We start from the raw sequence: 26,441 nt of genomic DNA, 5'->3' as shown, positions 1-26,441 counted from the left end.
CCTAATAAATTAACCAGGATGATTTATTTTGTCATAACTTGTCATAATGAACAGATCCAACCTAGGACGTTGGACATAGCTCTTGCAAGTGACCAATCAGGACTATAGCATGTATCATTGGCTTTTTCATCATAAGCAACTCAAACCTACTGTACTGAGCGTAAGCCTTCACACGGGGTGACTATCTAGCATAAATTAATAAAATTACAAATGTCTCCAAAATTACAGATGGAAAGCAAAACAATATTGTTCCTAAGAAGTCCTAACAAAGATTGTTACAGTGCATGTGGAAAAATAACAGTTTACAGGCTTTTTAGCACAGTGTAATAACTATACGCCCTACAATGCCTACTGCTTATAATATATGTTTTTGACAATAAAAACTACTGCCTTTGTTGTACTTTTTCATGAAAAACATATCAGGCCAATAGCCTTGGTTACTGGCTTGTTACCATAACCAAGTCAGTCCTGCTGTATTAAGCATAAACTTTCTCACAAAGACATACAGCAATACAAGTACTCTTTTCAACAGCAACATACATTTTTGCCCAATCAAGTAATGTGCATAGGGATGGATGTGGGTGGAGCCCAAGCCCCTTTTTCAGTATACTTCTGAAAGGTATTTTTCTGATGATCATATATGTTCTAGCGACAACTGCACTGCTGACCCTTGAAAGCAGACCCTGTTCTGTGAAGGATCTGCTTTCAAATATAAAAGCAGTCATTCAATAAAAGTGTGAGATGGAGGGAAGGAAGCATACAGTGGTTCCCTGGTCCAAAAAAAGATAAGAACAGATTAGGTTTTTCTGTGTGAGAACACCCAGATACATAACCACCAGTGATGCCTACGGTCAGCTGTAACTAAATACTTATGTTTCAAGAAACACTCCTCTTCACCAGGTTTTTATTTCTCTGAAAGTAAAGTAATAAAAAATTCAGAAGCATCACGTGCCTAGTCAGATTGGTGCACTAGTTGGCCAACAAAAAATGAAGGTTTAGCTACACATCAGCTTTGTTGAGATTTGTGGAACCCGCCTGCAGTTTACCTATCCGCAATCAGCTGCCCACTGTCGATTATATGTAAAAATAAATCAAAGTTGGAGAGCACCAAAAATATCCTGCTAAACATCTTCCATCCCTTGTGAGGCCCATATTCAATATTCAAAACCAAAGTGGACAAATCAGTAATTATTAGGCTCCATAATTGTGCCTTATACTCTCAAAACAAAGTGTGGACGTGGCGCCATGAATCACGATGTGTGTAGCAGAAAGTCACAAATTACAGAGAAAAAAAAACATAAAAAGGAGGGGACAGATTAACTGTCTCCTAAGAGCGCTTCCATTGTTAGGCCCTTTACGCAAGCCCTTAGCTGCTAAAACAATACAGTGCTCTAATACCTCAAAGCACCCTGCCAGGTGCGCACACCTGTTTGCAGTACCCTGCTCGGGTGCTTGGTATTCGGAACAGCCAGCGAGGTTTCGATCAAGAAGCCTTAAAAGAAATCTTCGGAGTACTGCTGTATCGGGGTTGTTGAAGACAGATCTCAATAGCTTTCACATAGTGCTTGTTGGCACAGCTTAGTGGATTCATGGCACGTTTTACTATTACCCAACTAAAAGGGATTGAAGGATGAGTCACCCCCTCTGGGATTCAAACCCTGTTCCAAAGCAAGAAAACTGGTTCAATTGTTTTGCAACAGATGGATTAATCTATCAGGTTGCCTTACGTATTCTGCACCATATTAATCCTGAGGAATTCAAGGTTTTTGTCAGTCAATCAACATAGCTACATTATACTGCTAGTAAACGTATTATTTTGAAATAACACGAATTTTATGCAAATACCCCGAATCCTTACAGAGTAATATAATGAACAAAGACAACTCAAACAATTATTCCCTTGCTGTAACCAAAGAAAACTATCATTTATAGCATGAACAGGTCCGATATTGAATAGAATGTTTTCTCGTGTGATTTGTAAAGACTGGGTGGTTCTCTATGCCATGGGGGTGCTCGTTGTGTCAGGAACCAACCCATCACTGAGGTTGATAGGACTGGTTCAGGTTAGTTTTTCACTTCTGTTATGCATGCAACAGACCTAAACCTCACACAGTTATCCATCAAGTTATAGACTCCAGACAATACTATGATACTAGTAGGATGTAAACACATTTCCAGCATAATTTCCACATTTCCCTGAAGTATGTAACGTAAATTTGTCATTTGAGAATAGAGACTGCCCAAACATTTAACATGCCTCCGGCAAAACAGTAAACAAATGTCCCCTCAGTCCACAGAGATTCTAGTAAGTCACACTGCCATCACGTTGCAGAGCACCACAGCTTAGCCAGCTTATCCACAGTAGTCCCCGTATGTAAAGCACCGTAGCCATGCTAGTAGAATGGACTCGGAACTTTAAGATGACAATTGTCAGCATATATAGGTAGGTGTGGACTATGCTGAAATCATCTAGCAGACAGCAGTATATAGACAATCTCTCTGGAAACAGCAAGCCTCCTCGGTTATTTAGTGAATGGTTACTGCGGATCGGCTGATTACATCCACTCATATGGGCAACATTGAGATTGTACAGTTGAAGGCGGCAAGTTATTTTAGCTAATTTTTAGTTGGTGAAGAAAGGGTGCCTCTGGAACAGATGGTTTAGCTGTATTTGTCACCACGTTTTCGGCCAGTGTTGGCTGCAGGGTGCCATGATTAGGGTGGCAGTAGATTCAATGCATGCCCGTTTTCCAAGACCAGTTTAGGAGTTATTTTGGAAACAGACAGGTTTTGTGACTTCTTCTCTTAAATCCTTGTGATTATGAATTCTCCGTATTTTGTATGGCAAGACGTTCCAAGGTTTTTCTGCATGGACTGAAAACGTAGTGCTGCCTATGGATTTCTATTTTTAAGGAGGTAAAAAAATCTGAGATTCTACTCTGGGGCATAGTGACTTGTTTGATGTGTACTGTATGCATCTTTTACAGGACCTCTAAAGGGAAACAACCTTATATTTACACTTGAAATGCAGAGTGCTTTAAACATAGATCACCTGTCTAGTTGTAACAAAAGGTTTTTAAGGTTTGTGTTGTGTTCCCTTGGGTGCAGGTGCAAATGAAGCCTTACCAAGGCATTCTCGGTTTGTTGTCATTTGTGTATTAGGAAGCAGGAGGCCCCAAGGAATAGGCTGTCATCATATTTGATAGCCAGATGCTTTGTTGATACCTAAAGTATTACAAAATGTATGTAAGTGTGGAAGATGTTCTTATGATTCTATTGAAATATGGGATGTGACAGGTCTGAGTCTACGGTTAGTGCCAAGTTCCTCCATCTCTTGCCATGGCTGGTGTGGCATCAAGGTTTTGGGCCTATCGTTTACAGAATGGTACTTGTGACCAATGTTCCCTGTAAGGCGCGCGCGCACCTTTCCTTCCCCCATCGCGCAGGCCCCTTTGGCAAGCGCGCACGTTAATAAATAAGCCTTTTAGAGCGATATACGTGCTCCGCTAAGGCAGATAATGCTCATATTTTAATCTGGATTGAAGTGAATGAAAACAGTGTTTAAATGCCGCGGGGAGTGTTTTAAACATCATTTGGCGTACTTTAACATACAAGCGAGCAAGTGATATTTATGTTGAAAATTAATGGTTAATGAGCTAGGAAATGCTTCAGAACAGTAGGAAATGTGCTGTTATCAACTTTTCCATCATTGTCATACTTCATAGTTGTTTATATGCATTATCACTTTCTCAGCTCAAATAAGCCTTTTAGAGTGGGCAATGTTCCTCTGGTTTCTCTAACTGGGGTGTAGGTGGCAATTAACAGGTCATGTCCTTGGGGTGTGCAACCAGGTCACAAAACTGCCTTGATGCCCTATTGCATGGAGCAATGATATCCCTTTTTTGCTTTAGTGGCATGGAGAGGCTAATGTCAAAGATCTTGGCTAGTTAAGCGCTGCGCGCGCGTGAATGGTCAATTTCTTGGCGCACGTATCCTTGGCTGCAGCGCACAGACACTGCACACTGCCGCACACAGAGGAAAAAAATTAGAGGGAACTTTGCTTGTGACACTGCCCCAAGTTAAAAAAATCTATGCTTTTGCACTGCTGAGTTATACGTGGTTGTTCAAAATCCAGACATCTGTGGCATACAGGCAGTCTTCACGTTTTGACTTACAGAGGCCTTCCAGACTGCATATTTTGAGGGTGATTTGTGTGTCATCCGCATTACTGTATCATGCCAAGTTGAAGGAAGTAACCAGGTCTGGCAAGTAGGTTGAGTATATATTGCATAAACACGAGAAGATGATGGATCCCTGTGGGACACTGCAGTGCAGAATTCGGGGGTCTAGTCTGAAAGGCGGTAGGAACACTAGGTTTAGTCTGTCATTGAGAGAGGAGGCAGGGCATTGTGCCATATGCCAAGATGTTGCATCCTGAGGTAGACAGTGTTGGAAGCTGCAGATAGATTCTAGAGTTGTAGGGGAGCTGTACTGTTTTATTCAACAGTAAGTTTTAGGTCGTCCAATATGGATATGATAATAGATTCTGTGTTTCTGTCGGTTCTGAACCCACTCTGCTGATCTGACAATAGGTTGTTTTCTTCCGTGAAATTGAAGTGCTGGGTAAAAGCTGCTCAAACAAAGAGCCCCTGGAAATTATTTTGTACTTTCATGGATAGGATGAGCCAAAATTCTTCCTTTTGAAATATGATCCTGGTAATGAGCGCAGATGGATACTTCCTTGCTGCATTGATTTATTTAACAAGGTTATAGCTACTTTCCCAGTATGGGTTGTGAGGAGGATATCTTTAAAAATTATTCAGAAGGGCAGGCAGGGACTGACTGGAACCCAGAGGTTTGTTTGCCTCTATAGGTTTATGGAATTCTTACTCTGAAAGAACATTGAATGTGTCAAGAGAAGGCAGACCGACTGTGCCTTCCTTTCTGGCAGTAGTTGTTTGTGGAAGAGTGTTGTTGGGTTCATTCTTCTCAGCCAAAAGCATGCATAGAAAAATAAAACAGCTGGCATAAAGCCGCTTCTCTAGTGCACGCACTATGTAAGTACAATTACTGGGCTTTTTTTCTTTGTCAGAGGATCTTGAATTTAAAATGAAAGGAAGAATGCTTTCCTAGATATGTGGACATGGACTCAATGTCATTTGTTGATTTTAGTGGATTTACACTTTATGGTCTACGGCAAGTGGAAAATAAACTTCATCACTGACTTTTGTTTCACGTGCTCTGCACACATCTCAAAGAAAAGCATGCAGTGGCAAAGCCAACAGGTCTATCTTGGATTTTGAGTGCTGAATAAAACATTAGTTAAAGCCCGCTGCAATGAAAAAGAAAAAAAAGGTGCTTTCTTTCTATATACAATGCATCTGTGTGGTTGAGAATGTAATCAATACACTGAATGAATAATACATTGATAAGCGTGCTTCCTCCCAATGGTATCTTGGTGTTCTGACTTATTTGCGAGAGGTCAGGGAAGGGGGGAATCACGGGGCTAATGGAAACAAAAAAATAATTCAGAGCTTTACAAAAGCAAGTGTTAGTAAGGGATAGCAGTATGTTCCCCAGCTTTGGAGCAAGGACAGAAAAAGTTCTGCCTCTTAGATGTGTTTGCCTAAAAACAAGGAACCGTTGCCCCCCCACCCCTCCCCAAGTAAGAGGCCGAACGGAGTGAGCACAAAGAAAGACTGCAACATTCAGTCTTGGAAGGCAGGAGCGCCAGTGCTATGGACAGTCCAATGTACTGAACATGCGGATGTTAAGAATGATACAGCTGGATACAGGCAATGGCTTGAGGTGAGAAAGTAATACAGGAAGCCATTTTGTCAAGCCAGTCCTAAAATAAAGTACCCTGGCCAGACTCAAGGAATCCTCACACCCCACTTCTCCACGGGGGGCTGAAGGAACCTGGAGGCTGTGCTAGGGCGGTGCGTACAGGGGACACTGGGTGCAGGGCAGACAATGTCCATGCGGGACAATGCACGTCGTTGCATCCAGTTATGGTAGTGTCACTGAAGCAACCTGTGCTTCCTGTGTCTACATGGCCCACTAACACCACCAGAGGGGGCCTAACTTAACCACATAAATTCCCATCCTCTCGGTGGCACACACCATCCTGCTGGATGGCCACTGAAGAGTACAGCTCAAAGTCAAGCAGTTACCTCTTTGTTGTGAAAAAGCATCATTCGCTAAATGTGCCTACAGGCATGTTAAACTAGGACACGATCTCACCCTGGTCTTCAGAGGTGTCGCTTAGGGGCAGTGCTGGCTATGGAGTGGGTCTGCACTGCTTTCAATGCACGGCTTTTCACAGAGGGCTCGTTGGCCCTGCCCTTGGAGGGGAATCAAGAACATTCCTCTGAGGAGACATCCTGTCCGGGAAACGGGCATCTCTGCACCAAGTTTGCAGCTTCCTTTTATGTTTCCCTCCCACTGTCACTTGCTTTCTAGTGCAGAGAAGAAATATGACAAAAAGATCACCTGATGCAGAAAAGCTCTGCTACTATAGCAATGTGCTAACTCTTGTCAGCCTTTTAACACCCGATAGCACAACTGCATCAAAACCTGCACATTCCAGCGTACTGATAATGTGCAATAGAGAAGAAAAAAAAAAACTTAAAATGCAAAGTTGTAGTTCTTGTTTATTTTTAGGTTACACAGACAAAAGTCTGAGTCATATCCAAATGTCTGGGGATCCAGTTTCTTTGTTGACATGACATTTTCAGGGCTGATGTCTGCTCTGGCTGCCAGTCATGTGGTCACTTGTGCTGTCTTTTCAGACACCAACTGTGCAGTGCACCAGAAGAGCGTGTACCTAGAACTACTGCCTCAGCAAACAAACAGTGTCCATACACAGCTGCTCATGTCCGAAAACAATGTTACTATAGATCTAAATACAACTTCACCGGCTTCCCCACGGATCTGCAGGGCATGTAATGCACTTATATTATGGCAACCTTTAATAAACCTGTGCAACAGGGAATAGAGGTGGGCAAGTTAGGAAATTCACACAGAGAGCAGAACCAGGGGGGGTCTGTCCTCTATGTAAGAGCTAAGGGTCAAGCCGAGCCATCAAAATAATCACTGTGTAAATGATACACAGACAGTTGTGAAAAAATTTGCTAAGCACTCCCTTCAGTTAAAAAAAATAGTTGTTGAACGTTGGAGATTTACTTTGTATCACCATCACCATCCCTTAAAAGTAATAAGCTTTTAAACATGAACTTTTCACCCCCCCACTGCCATAAGCGTAGAATGGCGCTGGAAAACTTTGCATGGTGGGGTCCTGCCATGAATGTTAAGTCACTGAAGTCATAGGGATTTGTGAAAAATTCAAGCATCACACACGAACAAGTGTAGCAAATGAGCCACGCCCGTTAAGCAGGAGAGCGGTAAGTAGTACGGAGCTGGTGGTGCATGTGGGACACTTTCACACATATATCACTAAAGCATGGTGTGGTAGTAGACTGTCATTTACAGACAGCACAGTTTTCATTGGAATGGCCAGTAAATTTGCACAGACATGCAGTTTTACTGATAAAGATGTACACTATTCAAATGATAATATGCGGGATTCCGGCTTCCTAAATATTTAACATTTGCGCATGACCAATTAAATTGCCTTGATTTGTTTTGATCGTATTAAAATCTAGGTTTAACTCACCTATCTGTCAGTATGCATTAGCAATCAAGGTTGGCATCTTAAAATGTTTTTTAAATCAACCTATAACAAAACTCATTGCAAAATGGCCACCACTGCGTGCATTCTCTTTTTTAGGATCGAGCGCACAAGCACTTCGTCCCTGTTGTAATCTCTCGTTGGGCTTGTAACCACGCCCATCTCACGCCTGTCACTTTCATTGGTTCGTGGGCTTGCCTTTTAAAATCTGCTGGCTTTCATTAGTGAAAGGCATGCATACGTCATGCCTTTTCTGGTGCTTAGCCCTCCTCGTGTGCACCGACCAACTACTGAAAACGTACGAGGCTCGATGTTTTCAGCCCAATATCTGCACTACTTTATCTTTTCCATGCAGCGCGATTGCGCTAGCTTTTTTTGTTTTCAGTTTCAGCGCGATCGCGCCTCGTTTTACATAGCGAGATCGCGCTTGTTTCTTTTCTTTTTATTTGTGTGGCAAGAAAAGACTGGTTAGGAATTTACAATGCTAATAGCTGTAACTCGAGCAAATCCGATTCCTGTTGCATTGCAAATGCTCGTTTTCCACAGTGGCCATCTTGACATTTTGTGTTTTATTTATTCTTTAGTTATCGTGGCAATAAGGGCAACATTTTTATAACCGTTTATTAAGACATGAGGTAAGTACAAAATACCATGCAAATGAGCACAAGATTGAGGCCAGATAGCAGTGCCAGATGACAAGCCACTGCAATAATAATAAAAATAATAATAAGATTTTTTTTTAAAAGCAAATAAGGGTTGGATGAGGGAAGGTCCTATTTAAACAGTCAGAAGCAAGCAAGCGAGCAAGGAATGAGGTCCCACAGAATGCAAAAAGAGAAAAAAAAATAGTCCATCAGATCAGCACAGGAAGCATAAAACTCAACCAATCAGAAATAATATAAAGACAAAATCCTTGAAGAGCAAGACAAATATAGAGAGAAAATCCGTAGAATGCGAAGAAGGGCTTGAGACAGACAAGAAAGCCATCAGATCATGACCATGGGCTAACACAAAGCATGTCTACACGGATACATTAGGTCTGTCACCAGCAGTCCTAGACTAAACCTACAAAAAGATTACATAGCAAGGACATCAACCCACTCAATGAAATAGTGCTACAATTAGCACACATCTCTCCATAAGTGGTAAATGACAGCAAAACCAAACTCATAAGGACGGCAACCCCACTTTGTTTTAAAGTAGAATTGAGGCAAGGGAACAAAACAGGAATACAAGGCCCAGAATTCAAAGCAAAAAACCTGGACTGGAGCAGCACATCTAACGTTGACTTGGAAAACTTGTCAGCTATGGATTTCTAGATATTTCCACCAAATATTTTATTCTTAAAAAGCGCACCCTCTCCACATCTACCTACAGCCTGCTTCAAACGAGGTCACTGAACTTGTTGAGTGTTTTTATGTGCTTAATGAACTAAAGAATGCAGTGGCACGGTGAAAGCCAACAGGATCTCCGATAACGATATGGTTAATTTGATCCTGCCAGTGTAAATCGCTTTTGTGCTCAGCGCTGCTTGGACTGCATTTTAAGTTTGGCAAAACATGCGTCACAACCACTGCATCCAGACTGAAGGTGAGCAGGTAACAGCGAAGATAAAGGGGACTTACAGTCTACTTTTGGAGTTAATTCACAATTTTTAAAAAAACAACACTGATTGCACTATAGAGCTTATCAGAAGAGAGTCAACATTCACTGTAATTCAAAGATGCTACACAGCGCTACAAGGCAGTCATGTCGTCCTTTGGATTTAGATGGGCAGAATATTTTTCCAGTTCTATTATAGATTCCATGGTTTCCAAGTTCAACATATTTTTGAGTAATGTTTGGGAAATACAACAGAGGTTTACTTGCGTTATTTTGAAGGGGGCGCTTCAGGTTCATACAGTGGTTCAATACATTGTTTTAATGCAGCCGAGTCCATATCTGGTCATAAATCAGATTTCAAGCTGCATTTTTAATATTCCTTAACAAATAAGCAGTAATGTTCCCATTTCTTGGTTTGATAAGCTAAGTAAATATTTCCTAATTACACAGACATCGGTTGTCACTTTTTTAAACGAAAACCAAACTGACTCTGTGAAAGTTAGATATCCATATATTTGAGCTAACCTAAATGTGTTCCCTGCCATTTTGAGCTTCAACAAATATTGTTTCCATTATTTATATTGTCTGCTTTAAATACCTGACTTCCAAATGTTATCCGCTGCAAACATTTTACAATTACAATTCTCTCTACATATGAAAGCACCTTTGCACTCCCCATAGTCAAGGACAGAGAACCTTCCTCAATAAACCGATTATATTGTAGCTATCATACTCCAAACTATGAAAGATAATACCACGAGGCAAAGACCAGGGTGTGGTTCAGAGTCACAGCCAATATCTACATCCCAAGCTCTAAATCAACAAACGATTAAGCAGCCTATAACAATTCAACTCCGAAAGATAGACAAAGTGAAAGCCATTTATACTTTAGCATTAAGCTACCAGATCAGTTCTTTCTCGTTTAGTGGTTTGTATTTGACTTGTGCTTCAAGCTCCTTAAAAGTCCTATGGGTCATGACATGTAACATATTTCCAGACGTCAAAGCTCTGGGTCAAGAGGCTGTGGCCAGATTAGTGGTACATCAAGGAGACACCCATCGTCAGGGTGCATGCAAGGGTGAAGGCGAGCTAGGACCACGTAGGACGAGAACATGTTAACAACCATACAAAAGGTGTCAATTTCCTTGCAACACAACTTCACCAGGCTGAAATTTTTTTTATTCTTTTTATTAGTGAAGCCCTGCGAAATTCCATGTCTGCTGCAGTACCATGTGAGGGCAAGATCTGCCACAGCGAACAGGTCTTGTTTATAACAGAAAGTGCCTCGAGTCACAGGTGAGCGAGTTTAGGCACTCAACTCCTACATGTGTTCCACCACTCATCCTTACACACATGCATCCTTTCATCCACTGCAATAAAATGCACACGCTCTACAAGCATATGCAACATAAATCGAAAAAACATAAAAGTAAAATAGAAATATAAGAATAAAAAAAATAAAAAAAACATGAAATCTAGCAGAGGGTAGCCATCATCCTGTACTGTATTGCACAAAAATAAGCCTCCATTTTATTAACTTCCATCGATTTGAGATACTTTATGTTTCGTTTGGTGATGGTGTTTTTTTTTTTTCCAGTGACTCGTTTTGCTTCACTTCCCCACTTATTATGAGCCTGAAATGATTCAGTGTAGTGTATTTTTTATTCGCTAATGCTTTTGCCCAGGACAGTATTTGTACTGTAAAATCTTTACAATGAGGAGAAAACACGCTCAATTTTCTCTACATTGAAAGTCACGTGGCCATATCTGTTTCCATGATGCAATATAAGCCATGAAATGTGTTCCTTGTGTTTGGAAGAGCCCACCTAGGCTTGATGGACAACCTGGGTTTTCACATTCCCTCAATGTTCAAAATCAACTTTCACGCCAAGATACTGGAGTCAAAAAATAACTCCCTTCTCTCATGTGTTAATAGAATGGGATATGGCGCAGCTACCTTGGCGGAAGAGTACAGTAGTCGCAGTGATCATGTGCCAGTGCTTGCTGGGTTGCTTCTCTTCACTTTTGGAAACACCAATAAGTGCGGGGGATTTTCATGGCCACAAAATTCACTGCTTGAAGCGGTCTGTCTAACAAAAAAAAAAAAAGTACAAGCTTTCTATTTAAGGTGACAACTTGTTTCTTCTTTTACGTTTTTGCAGGTGAATCCATTTCAGTGAATTAAAAGAAGTGTACAAAAGTGGCTATGCGATAAAGAACTTTAAAAATAAATGTGTACTTTCTGCAGCATTGTATAACGCGGATCATACATCCAGCTCTGTCAGAAAATGCTTCATCTTCAAAAAGGCAATAGAGAATACCAATCTGAACTGTTTTCCTCGCCCTAATGAATGTCCCAAAATGTGCCCCGTCCTCTCTCTGTTCCTCCCTGTTCAGATACATCGGAAACTTCTGTTCATCCAAAAACAAGGTATCAATGAAGACAACACTCGTATCTTCCTGAAATTTACAAAGCAACACAAAGGAACACCATAATGTCAAATTGGTCCAATAAACCAAACTTGAATGGGTGAAGACAAAGGGTCTCCTGTTTCGGTTGAAAGAGCTCGTACGAAATCCAGTAGTGCAGAGGCAAAAAGATTCTGGTTTCACTGGTGACTGAACTTGTTTTGCAAGGAACTAAGGGTCAGATGTAGCAAAGGTTTTTACCCATTCTGTGTCTATGGGAAAAAGTGTTCGTACATATGGCCCTAGATCCAGACAGAGATGGAAATCTGCCCTCTGGCACAGCTTGGGTATGATAGCTGTATATGCAGAGAAACCGCTGGAAGAGACAACAGTGGTTGATTCGAAAATGATTGTGTGTGTCTTAGATTTGCTCATACTTAAAAAAAAAAAAAAAAAAAAAGTTGATTTCACTGGCATATACTCTGCACTCACCAACCATGTCAGATCACCTTACGTGGATATCTCCAGGTTCTTCCACTGGTGGTTAGGTTTCCAGGCGAGGTCATTCTTTGCCCAGGGCTCTTCCCATCCTCTCAGTGATGCCGGCTTGCCAGCAATTGCATTAACACTACTTTACAGACATGTCCCTTTGGATATTTCTATCGAAACTTGGGTACGAAAACACTCTACAACATACAAGCCCCCATGCCCTAGAACCCTGCCCTGGTGCACCTTTGGATTATAGCACTAATGGCTCAGACAACTGTCTACTGGACTCTATGGTGTGCCTGCAGTATCCACTTATATCATAAGCTAGACTCTGCACAGTTACAATCACAAATCCTAGCAAATGCCCCGATGAGGCCGCTGGAATCATTTATGGACCAAATGTGTTGACTCTTCTAGGAAGCCCTCCTACTGCCTGATTAAAAAGTATACTGTGCTGATTGAGACCAACTTTGGGATAAATCACTATTTCCCTTGGAATGATTTATCCTGCTTCTTCCTAAATGGCCCAAATTACGAGCATGGACTTCATTATGAATTATGAGCTCAAGGACACCAAGTTATAATAAGACGGTTGAGATATTTTAGCTATTTTGAAATCTGATTTACATATTTTCCAATGAATGCATTTTTTCCTCATCAATTGGTTTGTATCAATAAATCTATATTATTTGACATAGCTTTGGTTGCACAATATGGTATGCATAAACAATTAATCAATTACCCTATTGTGATTAACTCCATAGTGCACTGCTAACAATCCACCCCAAGTAAGTTTATTCTATAATTCCCCTTGAGATTATTTTTTTCCTTTTCGTTTTGTGCATGCATGATAGCAGTCTGAGAAGTAGGGACTATACTTAAATGATTTGGGGAACAAATATGGGAAATAACTTTAGATCAAGGGTCTCCAGAAGGTAGCTCGAGAGCTGTTGGTAGTTCACCAGTAACCTGGAAGAAGCTCTTTACGTGCAGCCCAGCACTGTACCTAATGTTTTAGCGATATTGAAGAAGGTACTGCATCATATGTCCAAAACCTTGGAATGGCAGCCAGACAAAGCAATTGCAGGGCCACATGCTTACACACAAACACAAGAGCACACTGTGACAGCTTGTAGGACGTGCACAATGACAACTACGCAAAGTGTACAAATAATCCAATAAGAAAAGTTGATCAGAATATTTCTTATCGTTCAAAATCTTTAGTATTTTTCGTACACGAACAAGAGGGAGGACAACAGGTTTCAATAGAAATAGAGTTTCATCAGGGCATAGTTTCTAAGAACGATCCGAACCACGAAAAGTCCAACAGAATTATTGTAGTAGAATGAAAAACGCAGCCATCCATGTAAAACACTCATGAAGGCTGCAGACCACCGACGATCACTAGATTTCCTACAAATGGTACATGCAGTGTGTAGACAGTCCCCACAGTATAGACACTCAGGAGAGGTAAATTTGGGTTTTTGAGGTAAGTATTTATTAGTAATTTGAAATAAGAACTGATGAAAAGTCAGTACGACGTTTAGCGCCAGTTTCTTCTCTGGAGTGGTGAATATCTTCCTTCTAATCTGTGTCCCTTTTCTTCCTTTTCTCTAGGTGGCGTACCGGATCGTCCTCATCAGGTCCCGGATGTGACATACAAGAAAAAGGGAACACATACCGCTGGTGAGTGGAACGGACGCCTTATACCACGTCTTCTACTTATATGTTTTACTGGGGAAAAGGTTTAAGGAGGGGGGGGGTTTTATGTGTGATATAGGTGCCAGTGAGGACTTCAGGGCTTGTGTATATTCCGTACTTTACCCTTTTGTGCTCTCCCGGTGCTCTCTAAAGTGCCCTTCTCTCCTCCCTCCCCTCACCCTGCCTCCCTCCCTTCCCCAGCGTTTCTCCCCTTTTATTGTGCCCCTCGGTTTGTCCAGAAGGACCGTACCTTGTAGAGCCACGACCCTCCAGGGTCGTGGCTGGCTCTGTGGAGGTCCTCTCGTCGGTCTGGGCTGGTCTCCCCTGCTTCCGGTCGGGCGCTGTTCCTCTGGGTTCGGGTTCCGCCGCTTCCAGGCCACTGGGGTCCTCCTCCGATGTCCTTGTCGCCGTCTCTCTCTTCCTCCTTAGGTTCGCCGTCGCCGCCGTCGTTCTCCTTCCTCTCTTCCTTCCCGGCTCTCCTCCTCTCGACCGGAGCTTCCGTCTTTTGGCCGCCTGGTGGCCAATCCGGAGCCTCCTCGTCACCGGAGGTTGCCGAGGCAACCTCAGGACGCTGGCCTCGTTGCGGACGCGTTTCCAGGGGAACCTGGGAACGCGGCCGTAGCGGTTCCGTTTCTGCCGGTTCCCCGCTGTTGCCCGGGGCGACCCGGTCACACACCCTTCCCCAAGAACTGTCCTGCTCCAGGACAGGCGAAGACAGAGGAAATCGGGACAGATAATCAGCGGGGGCCTGGTGAGATCCAGGGACGTGCCGAACCTGAAAGGAGAATGGTTGCAGTTCAAGGAACCATCGCAGTATCCTGGAGTTAGAATCTTTATGCGCAGCCAGCCACGTAAGAGGAGCGTGATCCGTGAATAGTATAAACGGCCGCCCTAGGAGATAGTACTGCAAACAGTCAATGGCCCACTTGATAGCCAAGCACTCTCTCTCTATAATTGGATAGCTACGTTCCCGGGAAAACAGTTTTCTACTGATGTAGACCACCGGATGGTCAAGCCCCTCGCTATCTGGCTGAGTCAGAACCCCTCCAAGCCCAACATCCGATGCGTCAGTGTAGAGGTGAAACGGCTTCGTAAAATCTGGGCAGTGCAGGATGGGATCGGAGGTTAAGGAAACTCTCAACTGTTCAAAACTCGCGTTTTGCGTCTCCGAAAAAGGCAAAAGTCGATTGGGATATCGTTTAGTGAGTAGGTCCGTAAGAGGTGCTGCTAAGGTGAAGTAATGTGGAATGAAGCGCCGATAATAGCCCACTAATCCTAAAAAGGAGCGTAATTCCTTTTTCGTGTGTGGAAGAGGGGCATGTAAAATGGCATCCACCTTCCCATTTTGAGGTTGTAGTGTACCCTGATTAATCCGATATCCCAAATAGGAGATGTCGGTTTTACCTATCACACATTTCTTGGGATTGGCCGTCAAACCAGCAGTTTGAAGGGCTTTGAATATTCTCTGTAGGTGTATTAAGTGGTCCTCCCATGTTTCACTAAATACGACTACATCATCTAGATACGCAGCGGAGAATGCAGGATAGGGTTTTAGAATCCTATCCATCAACCTCTGAAAGGTTGCAGGGGCTCCATGAAGCCCAAAAGGCAGTACTGTGAATTGATATAACCCGGACTGGGTAGAAAAAGCTGTTTTTTCTCTATCTGGAGGAGCTAAGGGAATCTGCCAATACCCTTTAGTTAGGTCGATAGTAGACATGTATTTTGCTTTCCCTAGTTTTTCGAGAACATCGTCCACCCTAGGGATGGGATAGGTGTCGAATAGGGAGTTTGAGTTAAGTTTGCGGAAATCTATGCAAAACCTGACGCTACCATCAGGCTTCGGTACTAGGACAACCGTTGAACACCAGGGACTAGTGGACGGTTCGATGACCCCTAGGGATAACATTGTTTTGATTTCTTCTTCGATTATGTGTTTTCTAGCTTCTGGAATACGATACGGGCGTTCTCTGGTGATCTGCCCGGAGCTTGTGCGTATATTATGGTGAATTAAAAACGTCTTTCCTGGTTTCTCTGAAAAGAGTGGTTGCCATTGTTTTAAAACCTTAAGGGCTTGTTGCTTTTGCCCTTCAGGTAAAGTATCGTCTACTATGGGTAGGGTACTTTCAGTATCGGGGTTGGTAGGGTAGAACTCGATATCTAGGGTCTTGTCGGGACACACAAACTGACCCATTTCTACGGAACGTTCAGGTTGTGCGGGGGTCTCCCATTTTTTTAGCAGGTTTACATGATATATTTGTGTTTTTATTGGACGGGAGGATATTTCGATAAGGTAGGTGACAGGGGAAACTGCTTTGATTACTCGATATGGGCCCTGCCATTTGGCCAGGAGTTTATGGTCGGAGGTGGGTCTCATTATTAGGACCTGGTCCTCGGGTTGGAAAACCCGTAGTTTACTTCCTTTGTCATAATAGGACTTTTGTGTTTGTTGGGCCTGTTCCAGGTTTGCGTGTACGTCGGTCCATAAGCTGTGTAGGTGGTTCCTCAATTTTTCCGCATATTCTAACAAAGGAGTCCCTGCTTCCTCAGCCTCGGCCTCCCAGGATTCTACCGCCATGTCTAAAAGGGACCGAGGTTGGCGTCCGAAGACCAACTCAAAGGGGCTATGCCCCGTGGATGCTTGCTCATGTGTCCGTATGGCGTACAACACTAGGGGTAACTTTTGATCCCAATCCTTCCCTGTCTCATTGATAGTCTTTCTCAGCAGGGTTTTAATGGTTCGATTATATCTTTCGACTAATCCGTCCGTTTGAGGATGGTAAACGGAGGTTCTGATCTGAGCTATCCCCAATGTTTTACACACTTGTTTCATTAAGGTGGACATAAAAGGGGTCCCCTGGTCCGTGAGGATTTCATGTGGAAACCCAAGACGAGAAAATACGTTAATCATAGCTTGGGCCACTGTCTTGGTTGTCATACTAGTCAGGGGAATGGCCTCTGGGTATCGTGTAGCATAATCTACAATGACTAAGATGTAGGTGTGTCCTTTTGACGAAGGAATCAAAGGTCCCACTAGATCCATCCCTATTCTTTTGAACGGGATATCGATGATGGGAAGGGGTAGGAGAGGCGCCTTCCTAGGCCGACTAGGTTCGGTTAACTGACAACGGGGACATTGGGCGCAATACCTACGTATGTGGGCGTACACTCCAGGCCAATAAAACCTTCTGAGCAAATATTCCTCGGTGTTTTCTCTCCCAAAGTGTCCTCCCCCTGGGTGATTATGAGCTAGTGTAAGAACATGTTCCCGATAGTGGGTAGGTACCAGAAGTTGGCGTTTACGTTCTCCCCGTCGTGTGGTAGTAACCCGATATAATAAGTTTTTTTGCACTATAAAGTAGGGACCCACCTCTTCTGTCTCCTCTGTTACTGCCGACCTCCAGGCATTGTTAAGGGAGGGGTCCTCTCTCTGTTGTTGGACAAAAGTACTAGGAACTTCATGAATTTCTGCCACTATCTCTCCATAGGTGTTGTCACCTTTCGTCTTCCGATAGTCCCCTTTTCCCTGTCGTTTCTCTCTTCGTGACAACTTTCTACGATATAGCGGACACTCAATATCACTCTCTGAAAAAGGTGCCTCTCCCCACCAATCCTTAGTTTGTTTGCTATCTCTGACGTAGTCTAATAGTTCTTGGAAGTGGATGTAGTCTGTCCCAATGATACATTCCTCGATTAACCGGGGCATTATCCCCACTGGGAGGAAGTCCTGATAGGGTCCCCACCTGATCTGGAGTACCTGTATAGGATACTGGGCCTTGTCCCCGTGTATGCAACATATAGATACCCATTGTTTCTCTTCTATATCATTATTTATCAAGTCTTTCCTAATTACTGATTGGCTGCAGCCGGAGTCAACCAGGGCATATACACTTTTCCCGTCCACTTGTATCATCATTTTAAATTTTAGGGCGCCCTTCCCAGTACATAACACCCTTCGCCTTGTCATCCCTATCTCCATTGGTTCTCCCATTTCTTGTTTCTGGGGACACATACGTGCGATGTGTCCCCATTCGCCACAACTATAACATTGGGGTCCCATGGTAGGCGGGCCTTCAGGAATCCTTCGTGGTACTAGATAGTCGGGTGGACTTTTTACAAATGTCTTTGGGGTCGGTAGAACTGGTTTAATGATACTTCGCGTGGGACAGTTTCTGACATCGGTGGATCGATGAAAAGCACAGGCCAGATCGATGGCCGTCTCAGTATCCACTTTTGGGTGTTGTCTTATCCAGTGTTTTGTGGATGGAGGTAGACCATCTAGATATTGTTCCAGTATAATGGTTTTGATGACTTCCTCCCGACTATCTCCAATATGACCTAACCATTTTAATGCTAGATCCTTCACACGAAAATAAAAGGTTCTAGGATCTTCGTTGGTGCCCCATTTGACTTTACGAAATCTCATCCTGTAATATTCTGTGTCGTGACCCACCCTTTCTAGTATACTTGTTTTTATGTCTTGATAGGGGTTGACACCACCTGGGTTAGCGGCTTGATATGCTGATTGTAAGAGACCGGTGAGCAGGGGGGCCACATATTGTCCCCATTTATCTTCTGGCCATAGGGCGGAGGAGGCTACCCGTTCAAAGTTGGTGAAAAAGGATTCCGGATCCTCTCCCTCCTGATACTTCTGTAATACGGAACTAGGTACATTCGGATGTACCTTACTAGCGGCGATAGTCTCCGTTAGTTTTTTCATCGCACTTTCATGGACTAACTGGTTGTTCGCCAGTATGGTCGCCTGGCTCTTCAGAGCAGATTGTAAGGTTTCTCGGTCTTCTTTGGCCTCTCTCTGTTGGGCCTCCCATACTAGTTGTAAGTGTCTTTGCCCTTCCGCTAGTTGCTTAATCACGGTCTCTAACGATGGACTCTCACTCATTGTGTATACTGTCTGGACTGTTTTATGGAGAGGGATTAGAAACAAGATCCCACTTCTGACACCTCTGTAGACAGTCCCCACAGTATAGACACTCAGGAGAGGTAAATTTGGGTTTTTGAGGTAAGTATTTATTAGTAATTTGAAATAAGAACTGATGAAAAGTCAGTACGACGTTTAGCGCCAGTTTCTTCTCTGGAGTGGTGAATATCTTCCTTCTAATCTGTGTCCCTTTTCTTCCTTTTCTCTAGGTGGCGTACCGGATCGTCCTCATCAGGTCCCGGATGTGACATACAGGAAAAAGGGAACACATACCGCTGGTGAGTGGAACGGACGCCTTATACCACGTCTTCTACTTATATGTTTTACTGGGGAAAAGGTTTAAGGAGGGGGGGGGGTTTATGTGTGATATAGGTGCCAGTGAGGACTTCAGGGCTTGTGTATATTCCGTACTTTACCCTTTTGTGCTCTCCCGGTGCTCTCTAAAGTGCCCTTCTCTCCTCCCTCCCCTCACCCTGCCTCCCTCCCTTCCCCAGCGTTTCACCCCTTTTATTGTGCCCCTCGGTTTGTCCAGAAGGACCGTACCTTGTAGAGCCACGACCCTCCAGGGTCGTGGCTGGCTCTGTGGAGGTCCTCTCGTCGGTCTGGGCTGGTCTCCCCTGCTTCCGGTCGGGCGCTGTTCCTCTGGGTTCGGGTTCCGCCGCTTCCAGGCCACTGGGGTCCTCCTCCGATGTCCTTGTCGCCGTCTCTCTCTTCCTCCTTAGGTTCGCCGTCGCCGCCGTCGTTCTCCTTCCTCTCTTCCTTCCCGGCTCTCCTCCTCTCGACCGGAGCTTCCGTCTTTTGGCCGCCTGGTGGCCAATCCGGAGCCTCCTCGTCACCGGAGGTTGCCGAGGCAACCTCAGGACGCTGGCCTCGTTGCGGACGCGTTTCCAGGGGAACCTGGGAACGCGGCCGTAGCGGTTCCGTTTCTGCCGGTTCCCCGCTGTTGCCCGGGGCGGCCCGGTCACACAGTGCTTCCTTAATTTAAAGAGATCACAAAGTCGGTAGTTCAAGCCAGAGCGTCCGCCCCTCAAAGGAATCGCAGTACCAGCAGTCCTCCAGTGAATGAGTTAGTGTAACTTCTGAGGCACGATCTCTAGCGACCCTGAGATATCAAACATAACATGGTCCGCATACTTGGGGCGAAACGCGTTGGCTGCGCTCTTGTTTGTGTATGAAGAATGAAGAATTTAAACAATAAGAACTCTTCTGATCAAAGTTGCTTATTTGATTATTAGTACATTTTATTTTTTTGCGTTGCCTCTCTACAGCATAAAAATTACAAATGTATTTTACCTAGAATGTAGAAAAACTGCACTATACTCTGCTGTGATACTGTGTGTCAATTTGTAAACACATACATCAATAATTTAGTTTTACGATTTTTTACACTATCTGAATGTGACTGTATTTGAAGAAAACTAGAATCTAGAAGAATTTTTATTTTATGACAGCAAACAGGTTTATAATCAGAGATTCATTTTTTAAAGGAAGAATTGTTGGATCCTAACATGCTCAACTTGAAAATTAAAAAAAAAAATCAAACGCACATTCACTTAAGAATCCGAGCATAAAACTATTATAGAGCCTAAACATAGTATTAATATTTGCTTCACAGATAGTTTAAAATCGACTCTTAGTGAAATTTGCCTTTGTAACAGGACAGGAATTCTGGCAAGGAGGGACGATAATGATAGAGCTGTTTTACATAACCAAAGTGTAAGTCTCACAACACCTAGCAATAAAAAGCTAAACTATCTTGTTAGGTACTTTATTTTTCAGTGTACAGTGCATTAGACAACAAAAAAATGGAAACGTGGTGGGTATTACATTTGTTCCCAAATTGTGTGTTTAACAAGTGTTATAAACCGTTGCTAAAGAGAGAAGGAATGGTGGTTTTCCAGAGGCCATCAGGTGAATGATGTCACAATATATGTCAAATCCTAAGCAGAGATCATGACACAAAGACACTTTCTAGAATGCATCTTGTTGGTGATTGTTAGCGACATAAGGCTGGGCAAGGTGTACTGTTTTTCCCTCTCCAGTTAATAGTCACTCTAAAGCTTGAAGTTGGAGCTTACACAGCCTAAACTGGACCAATGATTGCATCCCAGTGATAAAGGCGACTTGGGTGGCCTGCACCAGATCTCAGTACAGAGGTTAAAGAAATGTTTGGGTCTCGCCTACCAGACAGTGCAAGCTGCCTATTTATGAAAGACCTATAGTGAACCTACAGTGCTTACAGCCTGACCACTGCCTACCACTGGTTAGCTTTACTGTCATTCAATGAATTGACTTCACTGGTTTGTCCCTTCCCTGTAGTGTAGCCTCTTTATAATCCTTTTGATTGGCTGCCTGAATTGTATCTTTCCACTGCTCACATTTAAGGAACAATTTTTTCTTTTTCATTCAGCACTCCATGAGTGTGTGTGTTTTCTAACTCTCTCCTGCATGTGCTGCATTCTCCCTAAAAATAACACTACTTTGATTCTTACTCCCCACTCCTGGGTTGTCTGTAAATGCACAGCAAGAGGGATGTTTTTGCTGGGATACTGCTGAAGAGAAGACCTTAAGTTTGTTTTTGTTTTATCTCCTGCAGTCCACATTTTGCAAGAAAGCACAAGCTTTGGTATTCAAAGGTTTTTATAGTGCTGGGGAGGGCCATCTGCTGCACTCACTCAGCTGGCATCTGCAGCAGAAGGTGCACTTAGCATGACACTTCTCCCGGAGGCCTGTAAATCTGCTCCATGGGCTACTGCATGGGACCAAATGGTTGAATCCTGTTGAAAATAATTTAGGCCTTTGCAAGCATTCTGCTTTACATTATGGCACCTTCTTATTCTTTTTATATTCTATTAAGAGTTTCCTGAGTGAAAAGGTATTTGAAAATTATTTCATGCCATTTATAAATATTAAATACATTGGATTCGATGTATAGATTTGAGATAACATAAGATAGGTGTTTGCTTTTACTCTAGTATTTTACATATTTTATTTTTTTAAACAATACTTTAGAAACATTGCTGAAGCCAGCAGCTCAGGAGTCTTTGTTTTCATGGTGATACATATTGATTTTTACACTGCTGGTTTTATAGGATAATACAAGGAAGATTTGTTTTCTACAAAGCTATCTGACATGTCATGTTGGTGACTTTTTGCACGTATTTTCCTCTGCAACCTATTCCAGACAGCTGTGTGATATGTATACTGTTTTGGCACTGCTGTCCAAAGCAACTTTGAACCTGTGCCGACTAGTTACTATTTTCATTTGTAATAATATCCCCTTGCCAGCAGACCGAATTGTAAAGCAATCTTAGCTTCTGAAAAATCGACTTATTTTAAGAAACATATGTTGCCAATTCAGACAGATCTTTTATTCCTTCTTACCACAAGAAAATCAGTTTCCCTAATTAATAAAGAGCTACATTTCATTAATTATTTCCTAACATTTGTTTTAGAACAATCGTCACAATCTGGGAACTGAGCACCAGACCCCTTCCCTCTGATTCGCTTACACCAAATATTTGAATTACTTGCTCCTAATTAAATCGTGCAGAGATATGCCTGTAATTCGGGCAAGTTTGTGTTGGGGTTCTTTTTTTTAGTGAGATCTTCATCCCATGGGATTCCTTACATTTTCTTGGTATGGTTCCTCAAATACGGGCAATCACTCTTTTAAGCTTCTTTTTCAGGTGGCGCTGGAGATGAAAAAAAAAAACCACTTTCTTACCCATATTTATATTTTCTTACTTATAAACTTCGCTGTACTAGTGAAAACGGGGGGTTTCGAGCTATCACCTTTTCCCAACCCTCAGCAGAGGCTCCAGCCACACACTTCTTTCGTCCCTGCCGCACTGGTGTGTGGAGGTTTCCTTCACCTCTCGACTGCTTCCGCCATCGTTCGGAACGAGGCTCAGGGTAGCCCCTGTCTCTGGTAATGGGAGTTCAGGAGGGTGGCCGTCCAGGCCTCTGCTTTGTCACCGCAGGGGGAGCCGCAGTGGAGGCTGTGATGCAAGACAGATTCGCTGTAATTCCTTGAGCTGCTGCCAGGTTTCCAGTTCCACGTCACTCACCCTGTCCAGTCACAATGATAAGGACTAGGTAAACGAGTGCATCAGGCCCCTAGGCCACAGGGCTAGTGGGGGTCATTACTAAACTAGAACGCTAACGAAAGCACAACCAGTCAATGAAAATCCTACAACCCTTGCGGAAAGATCGCCCGATTTAAAAAGTGCTTAGTGGCATGCCAATACAAAAAGGTAATGCAAAATACTGATGACATAAGTTTTATACATGGGTGACGGGTGGTTTTCATCCTGGCATGTGATATCACTTTCCAACAACAAGGGCCAGGCCAGTAAGCTCCGATTGCATCCCCCACCCTCTGCTCCAAGGCAGGCGATAGTAGTTAGGGGACACAAAAACCTCCAAATTATCGTAATTACAACAAAATGGCAATATGTTCCTTTCAGACGGCCAGGGATTTCACTCAACAAAATATTGTGTATAGCTTGTATCCTACGCTGCAGGGTTGGGAGAAAAAAAGCAAGAGCCACATCCATGCAAGGTGCCATGCTGCTTCATGAGGTCTGCTGCTCCCTTGGGGCCGGTGTAACAGGAGGCCTTAGTGGGTGTGAACTTTCTAGCCACTGAAAAAAAAAAATGTGCCTGAAAATGTTATTGGTTGTGTCACTGACTACCTTGTGGTGATATTCCTGACATACTGGTGATCGTGTATTACAACTGCGTAGCTGGTAAGCAGAAATTTGTTTACGCCTTCCTACCACAAGGTTAAAGAAGGATACAGAGGCCTGTCAAAGCCTAAATTCTATTTGTCATATTTCTGTCCCATTTTTAAGCCTGCTAAATTCGGGGCATTCCTCAGGTATTAGACCCCTCTGAGGTACTCCAGTGGTATCCTCTACAGTGTTGTCCTGTGCTTTGGGAAGTGGAGAGGGGCAAACATCACATGTTGGCAGTAAGAAGATTTCGGCGCCTACCTCAGTTTAGAAATCGAGTCAAGGATACAGTTTCTTTGGGCCAACAGCAGGGAGGACTCAGAGAAGGCGCACCGTTCTCTATTTAGTTCGTGCCGGTGCCAAAGCCCTCCACTTAAACACGCGGCTGCTGCAACTAAATGCGGAAACACGGAATATTGAGGCAGCGTAATCCTGAAGCCATCTCAGGCCTCTTCAATCCATTTAAAGCCACTCCCCCGCCCCTTCAGATCATTCCTGCAACTTTCTGTAATCTCTTTGAGACGCTTTTTCGTATTCCCTTCCTCTGTCTTTCCCATAAGTGTCTTTTGCTCACAGCAAATGCTCGAGGCAGAAGAATAAACGCATGCCCTCAAAAATAGGTGCCGGTGCTCAGCACCGGAAACAACAAGCACAAATTAAGCCCTGAGTTCCTCCCAACAACACTGGCATATACCTCAACAGTCCCAAAAGACAGATCTTCCTCTGCTAGTGCAAAGGAAAATATGGCACTAACAGGGGATGGTTGTGGGCCTGGATGTAGCTCATTTAACCAAGTTCTTGTAAATTTCACATTCATGTAATTTTGATATTGTTGGAGGCACTCATGTGGAGGATCTATTCAGACATGAAAGAAGAGAAGGCGCACAATGTGCATGGAATGTACTGAGGTCACTTATAATGGCATGTCTCATACTGCCTTAGGAACAGAAGTGAATTTTGTGAATATTTACTCTCATGTATGTGTCTGAAATTCTGCAGAAATCCGTTACAAAAGAATACAAAATGGTCATGCCTTTGTTCAGGGACAGGAACAGTAACACACGTGTGGCTGATATACATATTTTCGTAAAATTCCTTTAAGTCTAATATTTAATCTTGTCCATCTATGACCTCTCTCGAAAGAAATCAAACAAAATTATGTATTTCAGAAGTACGTAAACTCAGTGGCTTCCGGGTGTTAAAGGGGACAGGACAAGGCGCCGCACGCGAGGCGAAGCAGAGAGGGTGGTGCGGGAAGAAAATATTAAGAACATTTTAAAATATAAAATAAACGTACCTGAACGCCACACCCCGCTCCTCTGCTGACTGCAGGCAGGCCGGCACAGACTCCCAGCCTGCCCTGCGGCCAATCCTCATGCTGCTCAGCCTGTGCGCTCTCTCCAGCCCAGCAACTGTGTTTCTAGAAGATGGAGCCCTGTGCAGCATTTGTGTGTTTGGCTGACACAAGATGGCCATCTAAACACACATGCGCTCTGAAGGGGGTGCGGAGCACTCCCCCACACTCTCCTCACCCCGCCCCTTTACAAGGAAACAATTATAAACACTGTTTATCATTTCCTTGTAAAGGTTTTGCAGCTGCCGCTGTTGGTGGGGGCGACGCTCCTCCGCCCTCATGGAGGAGCCGCCCATGTGTAAATTAATCAACTCACAGGGTGCAGTGCGCATGTGTCACTCTTGAAACGTTATTATGAACACAATCCAAGTTAGGTATCAGAATATTGTACACACATGCCACCATATATTTGCTGCTAACAAAGATCACAATTTCTTCTAGTAAATAGTATTTATTATGCCTTTGAGCGGGTATACTTCTTGAGGAGAGCGAAAACTACAGATAAAACAACTGTGGTGGATGTAACGTTTGTAGGTGCACATAACATGCTGTACCGATCTTAAGGGCCTGATGGGACCTAATGTGATCAGTTGGGCCAGTTACAATGTTGAAAGCGGCAAGTTTTCCACACTACGCTTTTTATGGCCTAGCTTGATGAGCTTAGCCATCGCCAGATAGCTATGTGAGAACACCAGGAGAGAGGCTTTGGCTCCGCCCACGTTAGGAGTACATGTTTTGATGAGGTAGAATGTGTGTGCTACATCAAAAAAGTGATTGCTCTCTACACAGTTGTGATCATTGTGTTTATTTATCCAGCTGCCTGAGGTTGACCTTTCCAGGGCACGCACATGCTATTAAATTGTCTTAGATAACTGGATAATTTATGGTATTATCTCTGTCAGCTGTACAGATGGAAGGAGAGCAGTCACTACCTACGTGGATTTTTATGTCTGGCTTGACAGTGCAACTGTCACCTGACCTTTTAACCTACATCAATATTTTTCTATAGTTCTTTGCTTCTACACAAATATCCATTTCCACACTATCCACTTGTAATACTTCACACTGCCATACAACATTCTTTTAAAGTCAGACCTGCTGGCATTTCCAATGCTTGTTTTTCATTTAATTTATCAAGTCACTTCCTCAGCTGTGATCATTTTCCTTCTCTGCCCCAGTGGGTTCACTGGTCCGAAGATCTTGCCTTGATGGGGTGACAACATCTGATAATGATCTTCACCTTACATTTAGTGGAAAAGGACTACACCAGCTCACAAGTGTATATGTAGGATGTCGTGGTGGGGTCCTTAGTTCTATGATATTCCTTGGTTGCGGTAAAACCTTTATCTGTATGAAGACTCGATTTTCTTTTTAGCCATGATTTCATGGCCAATGGCACTTTGCAGTCACAGGCCTTCCTTTAGGTTAGAACCAGGGCCATTGGAATCATGCGATAGGGGAGCACCAAATTAAGCGGCAGGGATGACTAAATTATGCAGCATAGTGTGGCACATTTTTTGA

General features: G+C 43.4%; 1 protein-coding gene across 1 annotated transcript in view; it reads right to left on the bottom strand.

Moving 5' to 3' along the window:
- Positions 1 to 26,441, bottom strand: part of FOXO3 (forkhead box O3) — a 240,883-nt gene that overhangs the window by 47,781 nt on the left and 166,661 nt on the right. The window lies entirely within an intron of this gene.

Source organism: Pleurodeles waltl, chromosome 5 (assembly GCF_031143425.1).
Source record: "Pleurodeles waltl isolate 20211129_DDA chromosome 5, aPleWal1.hap1.20221129, whole genome shotgun sequence".
Lineage (NCBI taxonomy): Eukaryota > Metazoa > Chordata > Amphibia > Caudata > Salamandridae > Pleurodeles > Pleurodeles waltl.
Note: the sequence above shows the minus strand (reverse complement) of the source record. Positions and strands in the feature narration are given on the sequence as shown.